General features: G+C 37.0%; 1 protein-coding gene across 2 annotated transcripts in view; it reads right to left on the bottom strand.

Annotated features, from left to right (window-relative positions):
- Positions 1-20153, bottom strand: part of gpc6a (glypican 6a) — a 1322758-nt gene that overhangs the window by 1164312 nt on the left and 138293 nt on the right. The gene's annotated exons all lie outside the window — the stretch shown is intronic.

Genomic DNA, 20153 nt, shown 5'->3' with positions numbered 1-20153 from the left:
ATTTAAAATAAAATGAGATACAAAAACCCAAATAATGGATAGAGATTAAACAACATCTACAAATAATAATAGTCACAACATTGTTTTTTGGTGATTTTAAATTTGCCACATTTGAGTTTACGGGTTTGTATGTAACAAGGCCTTGCACTGGACTAGCACCACGTTTGAATTTTCTTTATGCCTCATGCCCAGTGTTAGCAGGCAAGGCAAATCTGCCCATATCCTTCAATTGGATTTAGCAGGATTGTAAATGTTATTTTGTGTACTAAATATACTTCTCAATACTCCATCAAATCCTCACAATTCCAGAAAAATAATAATTTACTGCAATCTGCAGGCCATTCCAGGAAAAAAAGTCTGTAAGTGGTAAAAAATATTCCTTGCAATACAATGATTACTTTTACTGCATATCAATCAATGGCCAAATTTGCTTTACACTAAGTCTTTGAAATTTAAACTTGCAGGCTGTTACAGAATTCAGTGCAGGGAGAAAAGGCTTAATGTTCACTGGATATTTACCTCACATTCTGTGTTAATGACTAGATTGCAGATATTTATCCCAGATGAAGATAATTTGATATAAATGAACAAATGGCGACACAACAAGAGACACCTGCATGCAGCAATCATTTTGGTGAAAAGTGCTGCCTAAAAGCCAGTTTGCCTTTCAGAAATGGTTAGATCAATGCAGTGTACTGTCTGATTCAATGCAGGCGAAAATACATTATTACCTAAGGAGTAATGAAAGAAAGGACTTTTAGTTTTCTCAACCATGATGCAGACATTTTATTCTTGTTTTCTGAATTGCACACATTCAGGTACTGATTGTGTGCAAATTATATTAAGCCTGCCTAAAAGTGGCTGAATGAGCCTACATATGCAAAAGTAATGCTTTTACAAAGAACATACAAGATAGGAAAGAACCTAGGGAGTTATTTCAGGCACAAATAAATACAAAAAGCTAAATATAATCATAAATAACAATAGTGGCTTGGAAGAAAAGGACCGGCATTTGCTAGTTACACCACTCCACTTAGTGTTTACTAGGCTCACCCGCCTTTTAAGGCGACCGACTCTTAAGTTGACCACTTCTTAAGGCAATTCAATATGTAGATCAATTTGATATTTTATACAAACTCATTAATTTGGTTATATTGCATTTGAGCGGTATTACTTTAATACTTGTAGTTTCTGTTATTTTTGTGATGAAATTTAAACTTTTTTTCTATATTGAGGTAGCTCTTTTGAACACCCCTGATATTTACTACGTGGTGAGACATTTGTACTCCATCAACATTAATTATTTCCAGAGACATAAATTTGTCTATTTTTCCAGCGCATCCCACACAAAAGAAAGGGAACGATGGGAGCACCAGAACTCTGCTCACATCATGTCGCTTCGTACCACAAGCTGCAAGTAGTAAGTCTGTGATAAGCGGAATACCACTACGCTTTCCATTCATGGGACGGAAGGACAATCCCGACCGCTTTTATATAGTAAGAAAGAAGAAGAAGATATTGCACAGTCTGGAGTAGAAAATCATCTTTTACCTGGAAAAACGAAACTACAAATCCCATCGTGCATTGCAAAATGGACGGGGTGTGTGTGAAACTCCGCGCCTGCGTAGCACTCACGGGACGGAAGGACAATCCCGACCCCTTTTATATTAGTGTTTATGGGTGATGACCAGAACGAAAGCTTTATATGCGTATCAGACTGGACATTTTTACTTTTCAATGACATCCTCTTATTCTTTTTTATTATGATGAGATGACAGAAATCCGATTTCACCTTGCTTAACAACAGATTTAGGCTTTTCCTAGGAGATTCCCAGGTATTATTAGACTTCGACACTGAATCTCTGCAGTTTGTCATATCTTAAGATCTACACCAAGGTTCTATTTCACATTCATCAGAAAGCACTTTGGGTGTCCAAATTAGATGCCCAAAGCAGACCAATTGGATTCTGTCAGTCTATAGAAGTAGCAACTCTGCGTCTATACTAGATCCTTGAAAACTACAGTGGTTGTAATGGAGAAGCGCACAAGAAAACTGCAGAGAAACCACATGTAAACATTTACGAACAAACTTTTCTATACACCAGCTATAGTCTTTGACAACTGATGGGACTAACGACATAGATTGTCTAGTAGGCAGAATATGAAATAGGTAAAGTTTATAGGTATTAATAGAGTATGTTAATGGCAGGTACTACTACAACAACATCATTAATTTCTACAAAACATTACAAAAAAGAAAAACAAATTAGAAACAGATACGAATATACAGTGGAAGAATAAATGGCACATCAAAATGCTTAAATAAAAATAAATCAGTATCCACCTACATACACTAACACTTATAGATTTGGTTTCAGGTCTCTATAATAAGTACGATACTACTCGTAGATCTTACTTATTACGTAAGTAAAGAAATATATTCAAGAGGTCTGTATTCTTGCTTAGCTTTTAAAATATTTATTGTATTTTATATATTTATTTTATATACAGTATATGTATTGTTACAGCCTGCGTTGGCAGGCAGCATTTCTTTGAAAGACTAGGAGAAATGTGTCCACTTCATCCCGTGGAACAAGGAGTTGAGTGGGTCCTTGGCTTCTATCATCTCGATGTACTGCAACTGCAGTTGGGTTATTAGGCCAACCAGACACTTCCCCACCTCCACCACTGCCAGGTTGCCGTGCTCTGCCATCTTCAAAGTTCTGCAGACTACGCCACTGTGGCCAGGTGCAGCAAGACAGAATGGACAACAGGAATAATTTGGGACACCAAATCGGGTTACTGCTGTTTAGTTATCATTGGTCAAACACAAAAAAAGTTCATGAAACTAGTGCTTAACCAACAGGCTATGCTCTGGTAGCTTGTTGAAAGGGTCAGCCACACTGCTGCTCTGTTCAGCAATCCACTCTCAGGTAAATGCCAACTCTTTTTGGGATTCATTTGGGAAGGGGGTGAAGCTAAGTACCCTCACTGGGTGGTTTTTCGGAGCTGTGGGGAATGACAAAGAACAGCACCACCTCTTGCTTCAGTTGATTAGATTTCAAATACTAACCTGGAGTAGATATTCAGAGCATTACCAGGTCTTCAAGGTACCTTCTAGCAATATTTAAACAGTTTTCTACAGAGCACCAAAATCATCATGAAATTAGACTTTAGAGATTTTTTATTTACGATCATACATTTATAAGCAATATTTTATATCTTTTCTCATAAAATGCATTCATAGTTACGGACTTTAGTGTAAGAGACAAGCAATCTACTACAACTTAAGTAAAGGCAGGACTTTCAGACTTGGTGACTCCTGTTGTTCCTGGTTTTCTAAAACTAGCTTCCTAATAAAAAGATACACATTTCTTGTGTAGTTAAATATGCTGTATTCTTGTTGTTAGATATTATCAGTGATAGTATGAAAGGATAACATGTTAACTCACTTCTTTTGTAAATATATATTTATATTGTGTATAAAACAAAACAACAAACGATGAATTTGAAATGTGCATATCAATTTGAATTATCTTCAATGTACTTTTCTATTTGTACATAGGTAATTATTGTACTTAATAACTGCCTTCAGAAAAAAATATTGACAACAACTAAGAGGGAACATTTCAATTCAATTAAAATGATTTGGAAAATGGGTAAAATGATTCTGACAATGACATGAATATTTCCAAAATAGCTCAGCACACATAATAACAGGGTATACTTTGCATTCACATTGTTTTAATAGATGATATGTGTACTGTGTTCCTAATTTGCAATGCTAATTACTGTGTTAAGTCAGAAAAAATGATGGAATGCCTCCATCGTTTCATTATAATCAGTTAAATTCAATTCCAGGTCACAGCAAGTCAAAGACATAACCGACGGCAATTGGAACAAAAAAATAAGCCATCCTAGGTAGGTAATGCCAGTCTACCATAGGGTACTCTTAGATACCAACATGCTGCCATATAGCAAGAAAATTGTAAACAACAGCATGCATTTTTGATCTAAGAGAACTTGACAGCTCCTCCATCATAAGAGTAATGGAGGCCTTGCATCCTATCAAGAGACATTTCTGCATTTTTTTTTTTTTTTGTTTCGTGTCAAATAAGTTGAGTTTGATTAAATAATAAATAGATTTGCTCTAAACAACCTGCATAGACAGTGTGAGAGAGTCACTGTATTTTGTGTGTTTGCGGTAATACATATTATGTAAAAACAAGGTTTTGTACCTATCATTGTCCAAGGATGAAAATATGAATCACTTATTGGATAACTCTCTCCCTGTCTCTCTCTATCTTCGGTTGGACTATCTATATACAGTATATTTATAAACTTTCATGGTTTGGATTGCTTCCTCATTCTAGGAGAGTAGTAGGAATGAGTAAAATGGTGAATGATACCACCAAACAAATGCCAGTATGTGAGTTTATTCCAAGTCTTTAAACACTGAAAAATAAAACCACTACTTGAGAGTGACAAGTTCAATAAGACACACAAATTACACTTTAATTAAGAGTATGGCATCAGATGAAGCTGTTGACTAGCCAGGACAGACTTTACATTCCACACAATATTAAATGTATTTTTAGGAAGATGGTATTGCTAAAAGACACGCAAAATGACATTTTCCAAATGGTCACTGAGACAAATGACAAGAATAGGGTACCTTTCTCTTTGCTTAACTGCCTGTGGATATGTTGGAACATACCATACAATCAATTATAGCATTTGACATTTCAAGCCAAAACCTCACAGTTTTTCTATACTTTTGTGTATGGTACAAATCTGTTTTGTAAAGTATATGCATTTTTATGTTTTATCAATTATTTTATTGTGACAACTTGATATATATAGCAACACTACTTGATAAGAATTTATAGTTTTAATGTAAAGGCTGTTTTAATATAGTTTTAATATTAATTAAATATTTCTAACTGTAAATATTCTGGTGGATTGGAAGAAGATCTTGAAAAATCTCTTGGGATTAATAAAGTATCTATCTATCTATCTATCTATCTATCTATCTATTAAAACAAAGCATGTGCAGCAAGTACTTTCCATCATTTCAATAAACAAGTCATAGGCACGTCACTCACTTTTTCTGTTAACATGTGGTGCATAGTAATGAATGTTGGATATTGCCACTTTGTGGGTCCCATCTGTGCATTGTGTGCACATCTTGAGGCTGGGAACTCCTGGGGAAGGAGGAGTGAACTGGCAGCGTTTGCTTTGATCACAGCAACTCATCGACTTGTCTGCCTGGCAAGTCAGTTCTTGGCAAGAGAGTTTGAGAGATACAAGGTGAAAAATGCCACAAACAGATGTTGGGTACAAAGGATGCCTATCCATCATTTGAATGAAAGTTACCAATGCAATGAGACATCTTTAATCCTATTTATAAGGGTAACAAATAAAATAACTATCATTGTACAGTAGACTTGATTAATGTGCATATATAATGCATATAAAAAATTATACTATTGTAAAATACTGAATGGAAAGTATGGTGCTGTAGAGGGTAATACCTGGCAATTGTCTGTATGTGCATTCTGCAAGTTCTCTCCATGCACGATTTCCTAAGAATACCTCTGTTTTCCTTTTCATATCCACAAAGATGTAAAGATTTGGATAAACCCACATTGTGGGTGAATGCATGATGGGGCCAATTTTGGGTAATGGAATGCGAGAACCTATTCCAGCAACACTGGGTGCAAGGCAGTAAAGAGCCCCAGACAGGATTGCAGGTGGTTTTAAATATCTGTCATTGGAATGGTCTTAGACAGCATAAAACACAAACAGAACTGACTAAGTGTATATTTTAACATCTCTCCATCCATCCATTATCCAACCTGCTATATCCTAACTACAGGGTCAGAGGGATCTGCTGGAGCCAATCCCAGCCAACACAGGGTGCAAGGCAGGAAACAAACCCAGCTCACCACAGGGAACACACACCCACACACTAGGGACAATTTAGAATCGCAAATGCACCTAACTTCCATGTCTTTGCACTGTGGGAGGAAACCGAAGGAAACCCACACAGACACAAGGAGAACATGTAAACTCCACGCAGGGAGGGCCCGAGAAGCGAACCCAGGTCTCCTTACTGCAAGGCAGCAGTGCTACCCACTGTGCCACAATGCCGCCCTATATTTCAACATGTATTAATTAATTAAGATTAATCAAAGCACTTACACATTTCTTTATTTTTAAAAAGGAGAGAAATGAGCCTAGTAAGCTTTGAAATATTACTATTTATCTGTTAATGAAGCTGAATATAAATCTTTTAGAACCACATCATTAAACTGAAGCCCTATGAGTAATTTTTGATTAAATGGAATTCTTCCAGTTAAATATGTGAGTAATACAATAAGCAGCCGGCTCACAGTTACTGCCTTAGTTTGTGTTCCAATGTGTGGAAGTGCTCACTGTTGTCTATTTAGCAATGAGTTCTTGCTGCTTTATCTGTTCAAACATTGAGTACTGTGAAACATCTGTACAGTATATTTCTTCACCATTTAAGACAGTCTTTGGACACATAAAATAGAATTAAGTACATTTTTGAACATCCATATCAATTTTTTATGTGCTTCTGACATTTGTCAATCATTCAGCAGATAGATCGATTAGTATCTCTTGACGCAAAATAGAAAGCAATCAAAAAAGAAGTCTAGTGAATTTGAAACATCTTGGATTTAGCTTCATAGCAAAGGTAGTAGGATTTGCAAAACGTTTATCCACCTAACAAGAGCAGGACAGCTTTTCCACATGTTTTGCTGTTTCATTCACCTTGGTAAATTACTGAAAACCCAAGGTGCACGTAAATCAAATGAAGGTCATAATTATCCAGCTTTGTGGTGCAACCTTGTAAATGTAGGGCCAGATTTGTTACATGGTGGTTTGTAAATCTGAGAAAGCAATGCAAAAGTTTTAATCTTGATTTTTTTTTTCTCAAGCAGAAGCAGTAACCTAATATTTAATGGATTTACTTGAAAGACTGCCAAAGAGGGCCAGCTAAACGGTTGTGCAATTTAGATTGACTTTAAAGTAATTTTTGACTTTCTTTGTAAAAATCAAATGGTAAAACATAGTTGGTGAAATGAGGTATACTAGTACTGCTTCTTTCTATAGTATGCTCATTAGTACAGTATTATTATACGAGTGCTCTTATAATATTCATCATCATTATCATCCTTATCATCATCGTTCAACAGATGTGATTTCCACACAGTATATTTTGCTCATATAAAGGTTCCATGCTGAAGAAGTCCAAAGGCTCTTCCTACAGGATACCGCATGAATATACAGTATTTTTGAAGCTCATTATTAATCTGTTTACTGTTTACAATGAGTCATGCCTGTGTTTTTAATGCATATTCATTCATGTATTTCTTAAGTAAAACATCCCACACAAATTAGCAACACACATTTTCATTCATTTAATTTGTACTAATCTTTATGTATTACAAGACCATGGTGAGAACATAAATATTTATGTTGATATGTTTATTAACAATGTTTTTGTCTTCACTTGTTAATTCTGGCAAAGTATCAATTACTGGACCCGAGTAATTTTTGTTGAATACATTTATTTTGTTGGAGCATGACTCATAGAATATCAAATCAAAAGCAAATCAAAATAAATGAATTTGACATGATAAATATATATGGTAATTATCTCGAACACTTGATCAACTAGCCTTGGGGTGGCTTACTTTTGACAAATTAAGTAGTTGTCTAACTCAGTGATGCACAATTAGATCACATACTTAAGTACTGTATGTAATTCTTGTCATCGTAATACAAGAAAAGAAGAAGGGAGCATGAAAGGTGCAAAGCACAATCAAATGTAAGCCTGGACTGAAGTACAGTGAGTGCCCTACTCTGACAGGGCATGAGAAAGAGCTAAACGTTTTTAATCTGGAACAGAGAAATCTATGTAAAGACCTAAGTTAATAATCTTCAGATTCTAAAAGTTATCTAAAAAGTTGATCCAGTAGCATTTTTGTCAGTAATGTCTTTTGAACACATCTAAATGTGATACTGGAATTTTGTATCTTTTACCTAACCAAATAAGCTTGAATGAATGTATGGTCACCTCCAATTGGTTCTAGTCTGCAATAAATAATACTGATAAATACATATTTTAGAGAAGTATGAAATTCACCCTAATTGGTTCACTTTAGTACATGAATAACTAGTTAATTAGTATAATCGGCGTAAACAAGAGCTTCAATCCCAGGCTCAAAGTAGCAATCGATTATCTTCTTCTTCTTTTTCTTTTTTCAGCTGCTCCCTTTAGGGTTTGCCACAGCGAATCATCTTTTTCCATATCTTCCTGACCTCTGCATCTTGCTCTGTCACATCCATCACCTGAATGTCCTCTCTCACCACATCCATAAACCTTCTCTTAGGCCTTCCTCTTTTCCTCTTGCCTGGCAGCTCTCTCCTTAGCATGTTTCTCCCAATATACCGAACATCTCTCCTCTGCATATGTCCAAACAATGCAATCTTGCAATCTCTGACTTTGTCTCCCAACCATCCATCACTGACACTCACATGTCCTGAAATATACTTCAGAAAAAGACATTTAGATTGTGTATCACAACAATGTAAGATTTCGTGTCCCTATGTGATGATAATCATGTCAGACTGTATATGTCTATGTGTGTTTTGTGGGTATGGATGTTTTGTATTAGTGTTGATTCTGGCAATGTACCTAATGCTGTCCTAACTGGCATAAGCAAATTCAGAAAATGAGTGAACATCGATAAGGAAGAAAATGAATGATTGTGGAACTTACTCTGCTCTGTTGGGCCCTTGAGCAAGGCCCTTAACATGCAATTGCTTTGTCCAGGGTACAACGTTAATCTGCATCCAACCCTGCAAGCAGGTCCTCCAACTTGGGTGTGGCAACGAGCTATCAGCATATGCTCCCAGCCTCTCTCTAACACGTTACTATTTACTATGACTGAATACAGAACAAATAATAGTAAGTTATTTGCACTGCTCTTGTTTTGTTAGTAAGTTCTTAAGTATAATACACTATAGTCAAACTATGAAAATATTTACAAATAAGAAATCTTCCAGGCTGTTTTGCTAACTAATCACTAAATTGATTAATCTCTCCCAATTAGTTTTTTCCTTAAGGTAGAGTATATTCACACCCACACCTACATGTATATAGTCACTTTCAAAAGCATTTTACTACTTCAACATGCTGATTAAATGTCTTGGCCGGGGTCACTATGTAAAAGTGTTTTGCGGCCGACTGGCTAAGGTAAGGAGAGTAAGAGTTAAAGCTGCCTATTCATTGACCACTACAGACTCACTTAATCTTACACACCAATTTTTTTTGTTTCAAATGTACAATTCTTCTTCTGTCTTGAAAATATTTTCTTTTACTTCTATCAGTCTTAGAAGATATTATTTATATTATAGAATGAATTTATTCTGCAGTAGATTCATGGAAAAGCACACACACACACTGTATCCTCTTACCTATATTACTTTCTCTTTTTACTTTCTCGTATACGAAGTATAGGGAAAGTGTTGTAATTGTCCAAAGATTCGATGTCGAGATTTTGATGAATCTTGAAGTTTTAGACCCCCCTGACTTTCTTGTATTCGAGGTATAGGGAAAGTATTGGAATCCTCCAAAAATTCAATTTTGAGATTTTGATGAATCTCGATGTTTTAGATCTCACTCTCTCAGTCTGAAAATACTATTTTTGGAATTACGCCTGTGTGTCTGTCTTTGTGTGTGTATGTAAACACGATAACTTGAGTACGCTTTAATTTAGGTCAACCAAATTTTGCATACAAATATTAGGTACAAAATGTAGATATCTGTCAACTTGTGGGCTCTTTGCATTAACCGGAACTGGTACTTTACCTTTTATTCATGCAACTGCAGAGTCCGATTTATTTACTTTACTTTACAACTTTACTTTTATAATAATTGTTTAATATATTATTAATTTAATTTGACTTGTTGTTGATGGTTCTTTCATGCACATAATATAAAAATATAATCAATGTCTTGCAGTTTTTTCTTCAAATATCCATACCCATATCTGAGTATATAAGAAAGTCTAGGGGAGACCAATCCTGATTTTTATTTATTTTATTGCTCAGGTTTTGTCTTAGATGTACTGGGGAATGGAAAGCCACCAGTTAAAATAAACTTCTCCAAAAGGTTGATCCTTTACAATATCTGGCAATATGAAAAATGGACTGAAGTAGCTTATAGGCAGACATGCTTGATAATAATTTGATATTAATGATGACGCTGAGCTATTGTATATAAAATAACACAGCATTAAACTGCAGCCTCTAAACATGACATTTCATTTGTAAGAGATATGTTTAATTTACAGTACCTGTATATATGGTTAACACTGAAGTTGAAATATAGCCATCAGTAGCGGTTGTCCAGTCATCCGTCCTAAAGATATGGAGGGACTGGGGAATTTTTGTAATACACCAACATTTCTTTCTTTAGATCTGCTATAAAATGCTTATGGTAACTCCCTACAAAAACAACAACATTGCAGGTTCAATTTCAAACCAGGTTGACTATGTCTCCCAAATAAGTTAGTTACTCTACCAGTCTACCTAATAATTGACAGGTTTGGAAAGGTGCAAACCATAAAATGCTCTATATTAAAACTGACCAATTTCAAACAATTTGAAAAAAAAAAACTCACATTAGGAAACACTTAAAGAAAAATTAAACTAGAACAAAGAAATTAACCTTCAGCTTGAAATGGTGCCGCTACCGAGTGTTTTCTAATAGTTTACTTGCTGATAGAAGCTGCCTAATGCATGTTTACAGAGAATATACATTTTTCTAAAGAGCAGATTTTGATTTCTTAGCATGGCAATAATATTAAGGCTTAAAATATATCACATGATCTAAGTTGTTTCACTGGGACTGATTAATACTGGCCACATGAAAAAGCAAGTCGATTTTACATACCAATATATTAAAAACAATGATGCTCCAGGGCACACTGAATCACTCACACCAGCAAATATTCAGCCTTTGGGGTGGAATTTTTTACATTTTTGTACTTTATTAGTGAATTAATTTTTTGGTTAGTTTGTTCAGTGTGATTTCTGCTGAATCGTCTTTCACAATTAATTATTCTCTTGAAGCCTTTTGGTTGGAGTTCAGAGACCCTCAAATCTGCTTCAGGCAAGGTAAATCTGTTCATCAAGCAATACTTTCTGTAGCCAAACAGGGACATGTTGGATATTTGTCATTATTAAAATTTTAAGGTTAGCAAGCTGAATTGACTACCCTGCATTTGTTTTAAACTGCTACCATGGGGACATATGGCTGCCTATTCTTGGACTAACAGAAATAAAAATCAAAAGATAAACATAAGCTTAATGTACCAGTCCTAAAATTTTAGTATGTTTATTATAATATCCTAGAGGGATAACGCTGCACTTGCTGCGTCTCCTGCCTTTTAGCGAATTCCCCAAACAATGAAAAAATTACAGAGTACATTTTTGGGCACAGGAAGTAGAATTGCTACTTCAGAGCACTTGAACCAAAGCTTAATTCCTATATGGATTTTTTGAAGTATCTGCCTCTGCGAGCCTCCTCACATGATATCATGACTTGTGCTTGTTGTCTTCATCATTGGCCTAGGCTTTGGGGCCCTCCTGGGCTCCAGAGGATTTATAGATAGATTGATCTGTCCTTATACATGGACAAAAATTAAAGACACATGCTTTTGCCAATTTAAGCCTTATTAATTGCTATCAGGGGAGGATTGCATGTCAAGATGACTTCAATTTCTGGTTAGGCACAGAAACTGTCTTAGAACAGAAGCATTTTAAGTTTAGCATGATTCTTTCTTTAATAATATAAATAATAGTACATTTTATTTCTATAGCACCTTTAATTGACAAATTATAATAATTTTGGCTTTAATAATAATAATAATAATAATACATTTTATTTGTATAGCATCTTTAATTGACATACAGGCAGTCCCCGGGTTACGTATGAGATAGGGACTGTAGGTTTGTATTTAAGTTGAATTTGTATGTAAGTTAGAACAGGTACATTATTTTAATAAATGCTGTTGTTGACTGACTGTAACCAAGTGCTTTGCCAATGAATGATGGAGTTTCACCTCTCTCTGACCTTTTTATTATTTCTACTTTATTTTCAATGGTGATGGTTTTTCTCTTCTTTACTGTATCACCAGCACTTGCATCAGATTTGTGTTTCAGAGACATTCTTGAAGGGTGAAGACAAAAAGGTTAAGATGAGCTCTTCTGCACAGCACACTACATGCTATCACAGCAGGAAGGCACCCGTCGTCAACACGTCTGATGTACTGACAAGAGACAACTTCCTGCTATGTGCGTAACAGTACAAGCAGGCTTGCTATTAAGAATGAATGGGGGCGGAGAAGGGAGGTTCACCACACAGTCACCTCCACTACAGTATGCTGCCTGCAGCGTCCACCCACCGAGAACGAACGGTGCGGCCAAAGGCAGGTAGTGAATCGTCCACCACCACCCCCATTCAACAGGCAGCCACCTGAGGCACACTACAATGCTACCCCCTGCCACCCCATTCACCCTCAATGGCCTCCATTCAGCCACAACTAACGTGTCACCACTTGCAGCATTACCAGCCACCCACTGAGAACGAACGGGGCAGCTGTATGTTGTGAGCGGGCAGTGAAACGCCCCCCTCCGCTCCATCCAGCCTCCGTCCAGTCAGGAGCAGTAGCTGTGGCGATGTAGTGGGCGGTCAGCAAACTACCCCACCAAGCCTCCGTCCTGCACACGAGCGATAGCTGTAGCCTCGGGGTCTATGGACCACGGGTCACCGCTTGCTGCCAGGAGCTGCCCGAGTGACACTACACTGCCCGAGCAGCGAAATCGCCCCCCTTCAGCCTCCGTCCAGCCACCACTTGCAGCATCCCCAGGCCAAAGATGATGGAGCGGCAGTTACTGAGGCACATGCGTCGCAGCTGCAGCCCCGTTCGTAAGTCGTAGGTCGATTGTCCATAACCTGGGGACTACCTTTAGTACAATAATGGAAGAAAATCTCTAAAGCATATGTTTGTGGGGATTGGAGGATTATCAGTAAACTTTATTTCATTGTTCCTTCCCTCAGCCCCGCTTTATTGTTCAGATCTGTCTAACCAAGAATCTTATGAACTCCAGAAATGCTGCAATGTAACTAGTAGTGATTTGTTGCTGTGTAATACAAATAAAGCCATAGCAGTCAAGGACTAATACCTGCACTATAAGTACCCCTTAAAGTGACATTGGTCTTATTAAGTGCTTGTGTAGGTCTTGTTACATAGTAGTAGTTGACTGAGTTGCACTTATGTTTTCTCTACGGTAAACTGCAATCCCTTTATCTCTACTTAACTGAACTCTGACAAACTGCCCCGTGCCAGCTTATGAGAAGCATGCCTAGTCATGAAGCTGGTGCCACCATATTTCACTGCAGTGATCATTGTTCCTTGGTGCAGGAAGAGTCTTAGTGTTTTAGCTTTTGACCTATCTGACCACAATATTTCTTACCCAAATGTGAAATTCCTAACAGGAATTAGAGGAAAATGCAAAGACTTTAAAACAGCTTAAGCCTTTTTTCTTCATCTTCATTTTTATCCCTTCCTGTTATATGCAATCTGTGAGAATGGGTTAATTAACAGTTCAGAATGAATTAGTATGAAGTATGAATTCAGAATATCTGACATAAGGCTTTAGTGGTGCCCAGGCTCAGGTGAATGCTACGACAATTACAACCTCATTAGTACTAAGGAGCACAGGGAATAAGCACGCCTGCAAGCAGTTCTTGACCTTAAGATAGATGCTGGCAAATAAAAAAAATGTCTTTAAAATATTTCTTCCTGAGCATAAGAATTTACAATAAAATACTGACTGCTCCTGCCTTTTAAACATTGCCCCGCCTAACTATTATAATTCCTGCAACAGCAAATATTTCAAAGATGTAATTTTCTACTGATGGGAAAACATGATCCCAATGTTATTCATCTATTTTTGAAAAATTCCCATTGTAAATAAGAGATTTTGGGGAAATCCTTTCCTGAGAGTACTTGATAAGAACCATCTATAGATAGGATACCAGTCCACAGCAGGGCACAATACACACGTCCATACTTACTCTTACTGAGTGTAAAGTTCATGTATTAGGTGGATGGAGGTAAATGCAAGAAAACCCAAAGAAAATGAATGTTGAAATAAGCAGTATATTTATTAAACTCCATTTTTCGGTCCTTGTAGTTATAAAGTTTTAGAAGAGGAAGCCACTCTACCGTCATTATTACAGCAAACTTACTGAACCTTATAGTATCATTTCAAACAAATCACAAACATAAAACCAAGGAAGAAGATATCAGAGAAAGATTCCCTTGTATGTCTTTCATTATATAGGCTAACTAGCCATCCCCCGCGGCTTTGCCTGCGTATTAGTGAAACAGGACTGTGAGGAGGGCCCTGCCCAGCTCTCTACTCCTGACGTCACTCTTCCTCCTCCCTCTGCCCGCAGTCTCTGTCTTGGTTTAGCGTGAATATATCGCTGCTGCAAGTGAACTATGATTCTTAGTGCAATGACAGAAGTCGCAAAATGAACCAGAATGTTCAAGCAAATTGTAGAAAAAACAAGATCTAAATCCGTTAAGTAGTTCTCTCGTTCGTTAACTAAGCGGAGTTTAAGTTAAGCCCCAAGGCAGATGCATGAGTGACGAGGGCCCCACCCCCCTCCCTGCAGCCTGATGAGTCTCTCTTGGATTTGCGCTAATAAATTGGTACCGCAAGCGAACTATGAAACTTAGCACAATGAGAAAGTCGCAAAATCAACTAAATGTTCAAGCAAATTATGGAAAAAAAAACCAATCTAAATCCGTTTCGTTCTCTCGTGAAAAAACTATAAGAAATCTTGCGCTTGGACCATGAAATTTTTAAAACCGTTTCTTAGCAAACACCTATGGGCCAAGGGTAACCTACATTCCAAATTTCAAGTCCGAAGTCCTCATGGCTCAGGAGATTTCATGATGAGTGAGTCAGTGGTATTTGGCTTATATATATATAGATTAGGTTGGAGGGCACTACCGTCTCATTTACTCTTGTTTATGCACTAAGAAATCTCTACTTTTGTCATTTTCTGGTGGCATATCGCATTTTCAACTGTTTAAGGACTAAAAACTGGGCCTTCACCCTTTCTGGCATCTTAAGCTATTTTCAGAATATGTACATATGAGTGGAAGCTCTTCCTCCCAAGTGCCAGGTGATACCATCACTCAGTTTCTGTTGCTACTTATGTTTTTCTCCTCTTCCATGATGTCTTCATCAGCCTAATTGCTCAGGTCACTTTAGCATGTATCAGTGTACTAGCAAACAAGGACATCACCAGTATTTTATGGTTGAAAGACTGACACAAATCTGTTTGATTTGTCTATTTCTGACACACTGCAAGCTCAAAATTGTCTTTTAGTCTAAAAAGTAATTTTCACAATATGAATCATCACAAGTCATTTAATACAGAAAAATCATTACAATACATTATCAAACAGAAACAAAAATGTGAACGATAAAATATAGCATATCTCACAACAACAATTCTGTATCCACACAGATAAGATGAAATCAAGAAAATATAATACTGCACTGTGAGATCAGAAGCATCAAAAACTAGGAAGACTGGGTTGCTTTATCATTAATTGAAATCATGCTATTTGGAAGTGAGATACGTAGAGAGTTTCATTGATTAGAAGCCACAAAACTTAAAACAATGTTCACTAATTGTTTAGCGGTGAAACTGTGGGACAACATACACCGGCCTCAAAAAATGTTGTGGTTCAGAGGTTTACACAGAGTAAGCGACATAGACAAGTGCTTTTGGAAGTTGATGTTGACAGCTTGGTAAGTTAATAGCAGAGTCCTAGAGATGAATATTTATCATACATGAGCCAGCTGGGGTGGAATATGATCACTTCATTTAGTCTGAGTCAGGTCTCTACCAGCTGCTTAATATAAACTTGTCTTAGTCTGCTCATACTTTGTGGAGAAGGAATTCTGAATAGGGAATTGCAGTTATCCTAGCAAGAGGTAACTGTCATGATGGTGTGGGCAGAATAGAAGAATTCCAAACAATACCTTTATTTTTTCTTGTGTGACTAGGAACCTTGAGGCATCATTGGAAACAGAAGTACAAAATGGCGGTGCACTTGAAAACAACAAAAAAAAAATGGTGATGCAATGACTACTGCCAAAATAATGTTAATAAAAATTATTAGCATATCTCAAAGGAGACAAAATGTTAAAACAGACCTGATAATGTGCTGCTGACAGTATTAAAGGACACAGAAAGCACTTCATCAACAAATTAGGTGCAGGAGTGGCATTAGGGGCATTATGTAAGTTACTTGAATTTCCAGTGGCTCAACCCTTACTTTTCCTATTGTACATTAGTTTTTTCTTTTCAGTGTGTCATTTGTTTCTGACCCAACCTCCTTTTTGATTTGTTTAGTAACAGTAATTATTTTTCAGTCATATAACTAGAGGTGTGTGTCTATATCTAAAGCCGAGGTCAAATTATGTGACTTGGGTATATCAGATTTGCCAACCACATTTGCTGATCTTGTCTCTAACCCTTTTAACTTAAACAACTGAAATTTGCTGCCATTGTCACATTTCCAGACTGAGTACCAACCTTCCAAGTACAGTAGTGCTTAGCCATTTTTCTGAGAGCCAATGACATGCTGCCTGATGGAGCTGGCAATGTAAGGTTAACAGCAAGGCAAGTTCAGCTGCAAACTCTGCACCTTTTTCTTCTTTTCCTATTGTCATGGAATATAAAACACATGACATCAGACAGACAAGCTCTTCTTCTATTTGTGAGCCTCAAAACACCCGCACTCCTTATTCCTTGTTTTTGTATTAAATGTATTGTACTTCCGGATGAGCATTCATTCATTCACACAGAGTCCTGCCCTATGACTAAACAGGATTTAATTGGAGTGAGTCACAGACCAGTCAAAGTTAGTCATTGGGTGTGTCACTTTACACGATTGGCTTCTAGGGAGCACACCACCAACTGTCTCTGACTTGCATAGATTATGCAAATAAAATATATGACTAAAAGTCGCTGGAAAAGTCATTTAATGTGACAAGGCAGGGCTTGGCCTTAAGCCATTGTTATACCAATGTGTATTTCACTTAGTGAAAGTGAATTTTGTTTTGCCTTGCCTTGTATTTGCACCTGTGCCTGTTCTAGTTGTTTTACCTCTACTATGCAAATCTGTATTCTGAACTTTTCCTGCCTGTGTATTTACCTTCTCCCCATTTGTCATTTTATTCTTATATTGGCGGACAATAAAGTGTACTTTTGGGATGGTTTGGCACCATAAAATATTGACCAAGCTTTCAGAGTTGTTCTTAAGATGCCACAAGTTGCAGTGCCCCCATATTAGTATTTAAGTACAAGACATTTTCATTAATGTAAGCATTTATGTCACAGAGACAGCTCAATAGCTTTCTTATGGCTGCTGTTTATTAAAAAGTGATTTTTATGATGAGCTAGGACTTTTCAGTGGAATAAATTAGAGCCAAAGTTATCTATAAAAAATAGCATATAGTAAAGCTCGAAGGTGGCATTAGAAAACAGGTCACATTGGTGACCTCAAATATGTACCATATTATACCAGGGTTGCAGGGGGCTGGAGCCTATCCCAAAATGCATAGGGTACAATATAGCAACAATCTGTTGAACACACATGTACACACCACATACACATGGGCCAAATTACCATCACTAATCCGGCTCCATTTCTTTGGACTTTGGGAGGAAACTCTAGTGGTCACCCAGTGGAAACTCAAACAGACACACAGAGAACATGCAAACTCCATGCCGGGAGGACCCGGAACGTGAACCCTGTTCTCCTTACTGTGAGGCAGTAGCACTTCCTAAATAAGTATGTACCTAGATTACAATAAAACGGGCAAAAGAAAAGTATGTACATAATTAAACAGTAATATCTGTGTGTGTGTGTGTGTGTGTGTGTCCAGTCCCTTAGAGCAGTCTGATTCATCAGTTTTGTTGTGGTAGCTCAGAAAGCAACGGGCATGAACAGACATAAGAGAATCACTGAGAATACAAATGACGTTTTTACAGTGGTTACATGGTATACCATTGGTCATAGTCAGAAAGTGGACATGAGGTGTGTAATGCATCTCTAAATGACAGAGTCTGAGAAGCAGGCTTTACTGGGACTTTGATCGAGGTAGGAACTGCCAGCCAACACAGGTTGAAAAACACGGTGATACCGAAGAAAGGCGTAGGACGAACGCTGAGGGTACACACAAGGCAAGAAATATCAGTGTCAAATATTTCTAAATATATTCTATTATGTAGCTAGTTAAACATAAGGTATGGGGGTTACATCCTTTTGACCAATGTCTTTAACGCAATGCACATATTGTGGCAGGGTGGTAAGCACTAGGGTCCATCCAATGGCACCAGGTTGCACCTCAGACTGTCTAGGAGCTCAGTGATGCCCTGGTCCAGATCTTGGAGGAGATCCCCCAGGACACCATCCATCGTGTCATTAGGAGCATGCTCCGACATTGTCAGGCATGCATACAAGCATGTGGGGGCCATACAAACTACTGAGTACGATTTTGAGTTGCTGCAATGAAATTTTAGCAAAATGGACTAGCCTGCCGCATCATTTTTTCACTTTGATTTTCGGGGTGTCTTTGAATTCAGCCCTCTGTAGGTTGGTAATTTTCATTTCCATCAAACAATGTGGCATTGTTTCATTCCTAACACATTACCCAGTCCATAGCAGTATAGATATCCAGAATGATTTTTTTCCTCATTGACATCTGATGTGTTTTTAAAGTGTTCCTTTAATTTTTTTGAGCAGTTTATGTGCCATATTGTAAGCTACAGTATTCTATCTCAAAGTTCAGTATGTTGGTTGTAAATCTCAGCCTAGTTATTGTCTGTATCAAACTTGTACATATTCATCATATTCGCATGGGTTTTCCTGGTGCACTTTATTTTTCCTTCCACATGCCAAATGATGCATGTAATCAGATTCTCTTTACACAGACGTCATTTACAGTACAAGCCATTCTCACAGGGCAATCAGAATAAAAACTTGCACTGCACAGGTTGTGGAAATCAAACTTTTTAGCCAGTCAAGACAAAGAAGTGTTTAATTTGCTGCATGCTTGTTCCACTTGAGCTCTTTTACATGTTCATGTTAAGATATTCCTTCTTTATTTATCCCTGTAAAGGTGATTGTGTCCTTCACTGGACTGGCTAGACATATTGGCATAAGTTTCGTCCTTGTGTCTAATTCTGTGGGATACACTCTACCCATGAGCCTAAAATTGGTTAGTTTGATTCAGTAAATGGCAGAAGAGACATATTTTGGCAGAAAATACTCAATGCAGAAAGGTAAATGTAAAGTAAGATAAGCAGAAGAAGAAATGGCGTTACTGCATTTGACCATTTTCACTTGTTCAGGAAGTTGAAATCAAAGGTATAATTTCATTGATTTGCTTGTTTGTATTAGCATCAAACTTTTTAAAATTTTTGAAAATCAATTTAAAATATACAGTACAACAATTTCATAGGATATCAAAAAATAAGTGAAACTAATTTTTAAACTACCTCTGGTGAAAAAGTAGCTAAACATATTTACATATTTAGTCAATGCAGTAGTTAACCATCAATTGTTTTTATTGTTCACATGTTTTTGGTTTTCACTTGGAATAATTACTGAATTTTTTGCTGTTTTCACACTCTTTGGTAAATGGTAAAACAACGTAATTCTTCAAATTATGAATATTTATTAATCGTGTAATTAAAACTTGCTGAAAAGTACACATAATGCACGCCCAAGCATTACTTGCTTAATTGAGGAAAGTTACTTGCATATTAAAATTATAAATACAATTTTACCCCACTTGTACTGAAACAAAAGCACTAAACCACTGATAAAAATGGATAGTTTAATTGATGATAAAATGGTACCCAATAAATTAAATGTAATATATCAGTCTCTTACTGTTCTTGAAAAAGTCACCCGTTGAAAGCTTTGCATCCTAATATTCACATACAGCTCCTC

The sequence above is a fragment of the Polypterus senegalus genome, chromosome 2 (assembly GCF_016835505.1).
Source record: "Polypterus senegalus isolate Bchr_013 chromosome 2, ASM1683550v1, whole genome shotgun sequence".
Classification (NCBI taxonomy): domain Eukaryota; kingdom Metazoa; phylum Chordata; class Cladistia; order Polypteriformes; family Polypteridae; genus Polypterus; species Polypterus senegalus.
Note: the sequence above shows the minus strand (reverse complement) of the source record. Positions and strands in the feature narration are given on the sequence as shown.